General features: G+C 43.9%; 1 protein-coding gene across 2 annotated transcripts in view; it reads right to left on the minus strand.

Annotated features, from left to right (window-relative positions):
* Positions 1-8,872, minus strand: part of BMERB1 (bMERB domain containing 1) — a 23,969-nt gene that overhangs the window by 9,294 nt on the left and 5,803 nt on the right. The gene's annotated exons all lie outside the window — the stretch shown is intronic.

Raw genomic sequence — 8,872 nt, forward strand, 5'->3', positions numbered from 1 at the left:
GCAGCAGAGGGTGACAGATTATTTGGCACAGCCAGGGCAAGGTTCATATTCTACCACCAGCTTTCTTTGTGATCCTACTAATAACTGAGCTCTAACACCAGAGATCTGGAAACTGACATCATTTGGCATTTATCTGTTTGTGAGGTTTTGTGCCTTGGGTGAATGTCCTCCCCGGTTGATGTTAAATGCTTCAAATCCTTGATATGTGCAGAAAGTCCATTAATATTAAGACACAGCAGACAGCTTAAAAAAAGAAAAGTAGCAGCAGAAACTGCACCTTCAGTTCTCATTGAAACTGCTGCTTCTCCTGAGAGCTGCCACTGAATCACTGCCCTGGAAGGCAGCAGCCTTCAGCACCAGCTTCCTGGCACAGGTTTTATCCCAGTGCCACAGGGGCAGCCAGGGCTCAGGTGTTGGCTCCAAGGGCACATCTGGGGCTTCCATTTGGAGATCATGCCCTGAAGAGCACAAACCCAGCCTGTGTGATTAATTGTACATTCTCAGCTCGGATCTCACCAACACTCTCCCTGCCCATGGATCCCTGGGCTCTGTTTTCCACACTCCTGTGCCTGAGGGGGGGATTTGCTGCTGCCTGAGCCCCTGGAGCAGCTGAAGTGCCATCAGAGCAGGGGCTGGCACTGGGTGTGTGCATGAGAGGGAGCCCCAAAGGACAATGCAGCCAAATAATTGAATTAAGTGAGGAGTGGGAAAAGTAGGTGTTTCTGGCACAAATAAGGGTTTAATCACACCCCAAGAGCTTTTATTCTCCGTGCTGTCCCTGCCAGGATTGCAGGTCTCTGCAGGGAGCTGTCCTTCAGCTGCTTTGCTCTTGTTAGTAAAACATGTTGATCCCTCTGCTATTTGCTGCTTGGGTTAACTCCATCTTGCCTGTTCTGCTACTTTCCCTGTGCTATGACAGCTATTCCTGCTGCCTTTTTACCCCTCTCCTCCCAAAATACAACCATGAAATACCTCTCCTAATAATCTTTATTCCTGATCTCTTTTCCTTCTTTGTGTACCCCTGTCACTTCCACTGGGATCTGCTCTTCCACTGCCCATCTGTCTTGTAAGACTTGGTTTTGGTGGGAAGAGCAGCATGTTTGCCTCAGGAGCAAGGTCCTTTGCTCTGTGTGTTTAGGACTTTTGGAGGCAGAGATGTTTTTACTGATGAATATTCTGGCTTAGGCTCCCCATATTATTCACTCTCATCCCAAGCAAAGCCTGCTTTACTCTTGAGATCCATCACACTAAATGGTAGTGGAATTACTTTTATCAATTAATCTTAAACTGTCCTCCCAGGAGAGTGAGAATTCAAAATGTGCTGGGATATGAGCAAGGCTCACAGCTCCTTATCTATTCAGTGCTCAAGCACTTTGGGGGGCATGTTGGTACATCTGACTAAGATGACCATGCCTAACAAAGATGACATTTTCTTGGCAAGAAATGTTCAATATCGAACTGCTGTATTCAAATGATATCAGGCCACACTCTCAACTAGTAAAGAGAACAGTGAGTTTATACAAAAGAGATCTCTGTGATGGACAGAGAGGATTTTTTTTTTCTGATTCAGAAGATTTGGCTTCATTTCGAGAAGCTCTGAAATACACTAATTAAATACTTTACTATATCACTTTGGCTCCCTGCCCTTGCTGGGGAACTCTAAAAAGCTAATGGCACTGCTCTTCTCTGAGGATTTTCAGGAATTTAAAATACCACCAGCAGTATATTCTGAGTGAGCAAGATCATTCATGTTCAGCACTCCCTACAGTCCCCATGCCTAACTTGTGGCAAAGGTACTGGCCACATGGTGCAACTTTAGTTGCACTTTCTCCCATTATTTTGGCTGGTTTTCAGTCTGACTGCAGAGCATGTAGCTGGTACTCCGTGTATATTCTCAGTGTCTCTTTTTCCTGAGCCCTAAACTTTGTTCCTGCTTTGTAACACACAGCAGAGAAGTAAATCCGTGGCCAAAGCACTTTAGGTCTGTGACAGCTCTGTGACCACATGAATTCCAAAAATCAGAGTCAGATGACCTCTCCAGAGTCCCAGTTCTGCAGGCTGGTGCATTGTGCTGATGGGCAAAATCTGAACCTACCATCTGCACCAATCCCCTCAAGCACATGGAACATCTTTCCTCCCATCTGTGTCAAACAGCCTTTGTGCTTCATCCACTCCACAGTGCTGATTAGGAAAAAAGTCATAAAAAAAGAGGTTAAATGATTAAAGAGAGGGCTGAAGGACATATGGGACCATGCCAAAGCTTCGTCCATCTGATTTAATGAAAGCAGGATGTATGGTTCCTTGTAACTATAAAGCACATGCCACATCTGCCAGCAAACAACACTGAATGTGAATGCAGGGCAAATAATACTGAATGCAGGGCAACAGGTGCTGCCCTGGGCAAGAGCTGCCTTGTTGCCCTTGAAGGAGAGGGAAGAAGAGGAACTCCTGGAAAGGAAATCTCTTGGAAGGCCATTCAATCTGTACTGTCACTATGAACCTTCCTTTCTTTTCCCCCTTATGCTCTGGATGTTGGATGTGAGTAGTTACAAGAGTCCCAGAAGAAGTTAATGCTGCTTCTGAAAAAAAAAAATCCCAGTGTATTTGTCATTTGGAAGCTGGATGGTCAGCAGGGTTTGACTGAGAGCATCCTGGTATTACTGTCAGACCTCTTTAGGCAGTAAAAAGTGCTTTTGGAAATCTTAAGGAAAGCAGCAATCTGCAGAGTACAGGAAAAAAAATTCTTTGGAACCCTTAACCTACAGAGGTTCTTTCTCTTCTCCGGAAGACATGGTACATTCTCTTCAGTCCCTGCGAAGACACTTTTCACATTGTAGAGAAAACACCAGTGAAGCAAGCAGCAGTTACACATGGCAGTTTTTCCTCCAGAGCTGAGCTTTAAATGTCTGTCCAGGAACCCTAAACACATGAGTTATGAGAATGATAAAACATTTCTCTGGTTAGGAGCCCAAATCCATTCCTGGTGTAATTGCAATAGTATTGAACTAGGGATGGATTCTCAGTGTGCTTTTGTGGATTCCTGACACGCTGCCTGCACTTCTGCTCTTCCCTTTCTTGATGGCTTATTGCAGAACCCCCTCTGCATGCCTGGAGATAGCACACAAGCACATATTAGTCTTTTCTCTCATGGTATTTCAAGCTATATCATCACAACCTACAGCAGATTCTCTGTTTGCCAGAAAGAAACAACAAAAAACCAAACCTCATCACGAATAAACAGCGGGAGCAGAAGATTTTCTAAACCTGGCACCAAATGACAGGAAAATAAGTGGGCTGGGGAGCCTGCAGAGCCCTGGCACAGTGACTCAGCCCCATGACATGTTTCTGTGTCCAGCTAGCAGGGGGGAGTGCCCTGAGCACTGTCATTGCCATGCTCCAGGGAGGTGACAGCATGAGTCACCTCTGCTGGCACCATCTGCACCAGGGCAGCAGGGCAAGCAGAGCCCTCCCATCCAGCTGGGCCTGGCAAGCCCCTGAGGCTCTGCAAGAAAATGGGAGGCAGGACTTTTAAAAAACACACATTCTGTACCAGACACAAAAGAATTGTTTTGTTTTGTTTCAGTAGAAATTATTCTTCAGCAGCTGAATTTCTCTATCTTCTTCTCAGCCAAGGAAGAAATCTGAACTCCCCAGTGTAAGACCTAGGTGCCATCTAGAGACATGCATAGGAAAAAAGGAAAAATTATAGTGGAAGCTCAGAGAAAAATCACTTAACACCCCCCTTAATGGTCAGACAAAAAAAAGATATTGCAAACAAGACTGAACAAATACTTCATACTTGAGTGTAAGAACTATTAGTAACACCAACATAAGCATCAAATATCATTTTCATTGATTTCAGGATGAGCAGAGCAGTTCAGTGTGTCTGGAGAGCTTCTGCCTTTGCTGAATGACTTTCAAAGCTAGAAATAGATCTGTGCTCCCTCCAGCATGTCTATAAGAGGAGGTCTGAGATTTCCTTTGTTTTCTGTTATTGGATTAAAGTGCTTGAAGTTAAAAAAGGAATGTAGACCAGGTTTGCTGGTTTCCTTCCCTCTCTTCCAGGAGGGTTTGCAGGCACTTAGATTATTTTTAGTTCTGCTTTAATACATTCCTGCCCCAGGAGTAAAGTGCTTGCAATTGTTGGAGTTTCTGAAGATTTGATAGTGCCAGTCCAAGAGCTGGCCAGAGAATCAGGTGTCATGCTAAGTCACAGCTGACATGATTATGTAACCAAAGGTCTCCCTGCAGGGATAAAAAGATCATCTCCTTGGTGGTGTCTCCAGTGAGCAGGCTGAAACCAGCCAAGAGCAACCAGTAGTGATGGAGAAATTTGGGGGATTGAAGGAAAGAGATGTGTAGAAATAAACAGAATTGCTTTAGGGATGGGGATGCTGTCAAGCTGCAGACTGGAGGGACTTGAGTGGAGGCTGCCTTTGGGTACTGCAGGTGTTCATGGCTCTGCCAAAGCTGTGGGGCATCTGCAATGGGGAAAGTGTTCTAGGGACTACCAGAGCACTATAAATGTATAGAATCACTGAACTGTTACGGTTGGAAAATGCCTCTAAGACAGTGGAGTTCAACAGTTACCTCAGCACAGCACCACGTCCCCAGGTGCCACGTGCAGATGCCTTTTGAACACTTCCAGGGATGGTGACTCCACCACTGCCCTGGGCAGCCTGTTCCAATGCCTGATCACCCTGTCAGTCAAAACATTTTTCCTTATATCCAATCTAATCCCTCCCTATGCAATTTGAGTCCATTTCCTCTTGCCTTGTTGCTTGTTATATGGGAGAAGAGACCGACCTCCACCCGATGCTCCTCTTCTACATTTGACTCCTTTTTGTCTCTGTCAGCTTGGCTTAGTTACTTAAATCTCCCAATTATAAATCTGTGAGATCACAGGCAACATTTAATGAATCCAGAACAGGTTGGTTGAGTCATTTTGGTGTGTGTTTGTCACTGATATTGAGCTCAGCACCTGGTGCTGCTGGGGCTGCAGGACACAGAGCTGGCAGTGCAGGGAACAGATTGCTGGCCAGCCTTGGCAGGGCAGCTCCCAAACCACAGCTCCTGGGGTTCACTTGCTCTGCTAAAGGAAATGGGTCTGACTTTCACAGCTCCTGGGGTTCACTTGCTCTGCTAAAGGAAATGGGTCTGACTTTCACAGCTCCTGGGGTTCACTTGCTCTGCTAAAGGAAATGGGTCTGACTTTCCTTGTTGGAAGTGCTCTCTGCTGGAGGAACACTGCATAGAAGCTGCTGAACCACAACTTGCACAGTAATGTAATTCAGGTATTGTTTCTGAGAATTGAAGATGGCATTTGAAATTCCCAGTCCCAGAAGGGTCATATTTAAGGTATATTTCACATAAATTCGGAACAGTGTCTAGAGGGAATGTCTGTTTTTCATTTTCACTGACATTGCTCAGTTCTCTTGAGCTTGGCCATCTCCTCTGCCAGTTACAAAGTTCTGCTATGAATCAATAGTAACAGGAGGAGTTTTCCTGAAATTGCCCCACTATGGAGGGGAATATTTCTCCACGTGGCTAAAATTTACTAAGTTAATTTGTCTAAAAACATATAGACAGTAGAGAAGTCAGATTTAAATTCACAAGTATCAGCCCCTGGCAGCAGCATACAGAAGATTCTACACAAATGCAGAGAGCCTGGTTCATTTGAACTGCTCTGGTAGTTCTATTTTTGGATATTAGGCACAGGAAGGAGGAATCTTTAGGTCTGGCTGTGCATTGTCTCCAGCAGAATCAATGATGCATTTCCTTCTTCATTTGCCTTCATGTTTGACCTTTTCTTATTTTGAAAACCAGAAAAGCAACTATTTGTTATCCCAGCTGAAAAGAATATAAAGGTTTCTGATATAAAATTAAACACTGACAGTCCCTTCCAGGGCTTTTCAATTCACTGGTTACTCTCCTATTTATAGCAGAAGACAAGTGAGAAGGACCAGTGATATACCACAGGGCAAGGGGGCATTTCACTGCAGAACATCCTGGAGGAAGCTCAGCTGCCCAAAAGGGGATCCAGGGTCTGTGAGTGCCACTTGTGCCTGATGGGCTGGGGGGGTCCCAGGGGACAATCCCCTGCCCCTTCCACTCCTGCAAACCAGAGCACACATAGCCAAGAGCTGGGAAGTGAAGAACAATTTGGGATAAAATGTTACATCTGGAAACACAGTGCTAAATTTCTACATTAACAATGACAAGGTCAAAGACCAAAGCTGCTGCTTCTTCTATTAACAGCATTTTGTGACAGCCACAACACATACTCAATGTAGAAAATGCTGTTTAAAGAAAATTCTCTATTAAAGAACTATTTTTCTAGCTATCCAACAGAGACAATAATGAAAATCTTTTCTAAGACAAGAACATCTCAACTACCAATTTTACAATTAATTAAATACTTTCCAAATGGTAACTTTATCGTTATGCATCACTAAAAAACTGCTTTTCTTTTCAGAGTATTTTAATGCACCGTTTTTACAACCACACATTGAAAGTCTAATGTTGTGTTTTCCTCTGGGGTTGATGGTTTGCTGTCAAACAGGGCAAAGGAGATGGGGCTGCAGAGAGATCCAACTGAACTAAGGCATTTTCCTTCCTCTGGTAGAGCTGATCTCTGTACTTTTAGCTTCAAGTGCACAGTGCAGAACTTTGCAATTCTGTCCTGAACTCCTGTTCTTGAGGCTTCCAGGCTTGTGAGGAGCTGGGAGGCTTGGCAGAGCTGGACCTTAGCAGGCACAGTGACATCCTCGGGGCTCCCAGACCCTTGGCAGTCCCCTGGAAATGCTGTTCCTAATCTCAGGGACCTCGAGCTTTGACCATCTGACAACTCCCATTACAAAAGCACCTTGTGCCATTTCACAGCTTGCAGTCCCCTGGTTATTTCCACGAGGACTCCGGTTATTGGCAATGTGCTTGGGAGGCAAAGCTCAGTGTGACACAGCCACAGCTTCACCCTGTCATGCAGGAGAGCCTGTGCCCCACCAGGCTGCACCAGGATCTTACAGCTGGGCTTGGAGTTTTTTCTCCTGGTGCCTTATCTTCTGAAGCTGACAACCTGACATTTCTATTTATTGAACAATATGTACCATCACACAGCTGCCTCCTCCTCTACAGCCTCCCCAAGTCCATCCTATGTTCTGAGAGCAAGATACAATCAGGAAGAAAAAGAACTAGGAAGGAAATCACAATAAGTGATGCTGTATTGTTAAGATTTCAGAACTGTGAAGGAGAAAAGATTTATTGCTCCTTTCCATGAAAAGACAGATCTTATCAGAAAACACTGACAACAACAGCTCTATTCATGAGCAAAAACCTGGTTTTGCTGGTGTTACTTATTTACACTGCAGTAACAGCAAGATGCAAAACTCAGAGAAAAGTACCAGATGTGAACACAGAAGTAAACAATCCTAAGGGAATTCCTGCTTAAACTGAGATGACAGAAAACAGATAACATCCAGTACAAAGGAAAAAAGGAGCAGCAAAAGAATCAAAAGTAGCCAAGAAAGCAAAAGTCAGAATGCCTGCTTAGCAATAACACAACCAGTGAGTTACCACTGCTCCTCACACCTCTGACAGCCTGTTTAATCTCCTTCCTCTCACCGTCCCTCCCTCCCACCCTTCCCCAGGGTGATGCTCACTGTGGGGCTCTGTCGCCACACAAAGCATGAAGCCACTGAGAAATCAGAGTTGATGTCACATTAGTGAGACACTTTTAAGAGTGTTAAAGTATTTGGTTCAAAAAAGAATTAAAATTTGAAATTAACTTTGTTCATACAGAGACAACAATTTTTCCCTTTCTCACCGGAGAATGGAACCCCCCATGAACACATTTTTCTGTTTCTTTCCAGCATTACTTTCAGAGTTCAACCAGTTTGTTTCATATTCCCACTTTGTGTCTACTAGATTTCCTGCACTCATTTTAAATTAAAACATGGGGTTTCTAAGTTGGTTTATTTAAGGTTGCCATCACTAAGGGAATTAAGCCCTCACTTCAGCAGTTCCTGTGTACTTTGGTGTTGTTTCCTTTTGCAGTGGTTGCATTAAGGCAGGCAATCAGCAGAGAGGACTTTGTATTTAAAATACCAATGTGCTGTGCAAACTGAACTGACACAAAGGTGAGACTTCATCTGACCTCTGTGGATGTCCTGTTGTTCTTCAAAGGAACACGGAGTTTACATTTTCCCCATCAATTTGCCCTAAGTTTGGGATTCTACCATCACACCCAATACCCTCCAGAATGATCATTACTGACTGTCCCACCTCAGCTGCTCCCAGCAATGGATACACCAATATCACAGCAGGACAACTGAGATTCATGGGGTTTTGCAAACCAGGAGAAGGACAAAGGCTGAAAAAGATGAGTAAAGAAAAAATAAGCCTGATTTGAAGCAAGAAAAAAGAAACCAAACTAGGGATAAATTATGTACTCTGGACAGCTAATGAAGCTGTGGGACTGCAAAGTCAAATTGCAGCAAACTTTTCTACATAAAAGGTCTGGGATTTCAAGTAAACAAACACAATAGTGTAAAATGGTCTAAAATCCCGACTAGAACTATGCAGAATTTGGACTAGGTAGGTGTTATGAGTACTCTGGAAAGGAGGGAGTCATCTACTAATGGATAGTGAGAGTGCACAAAGACAATGACCAACTTTAGCTCTGAGCCAGTGTGGAGGTGAATTTGGCCTCTTCACAGTATTAGTTTAGTGATGTAATAACCACACAGACATTAAGCAAATAAACCACTGCGTTTATAGCATTTTTAGAGATTTTAAAGAAAAGTTTAATGAGTAAAACATTTTCAGTAATTGCCTAAAGCAACCTAATAGGGCTTTATGTTTAATTTTTCCTATT

The sequence above is a fragment of the Geospiza fortis genome, unplaced genomic scaffold, assembly GCF_000277835.1.
Source record: "Geospiza fortis unplaced genomic scaffold, GeoFor_1.0 scaffold237, whole genome shotgun sequence".
In the NCBI taxonomy this organism is placed as follows: Eukaryota; Metazoa; Chordata; class Aves; order Passeriformes; family Thraupidae; genus Geospiza; species Geospiza fortis.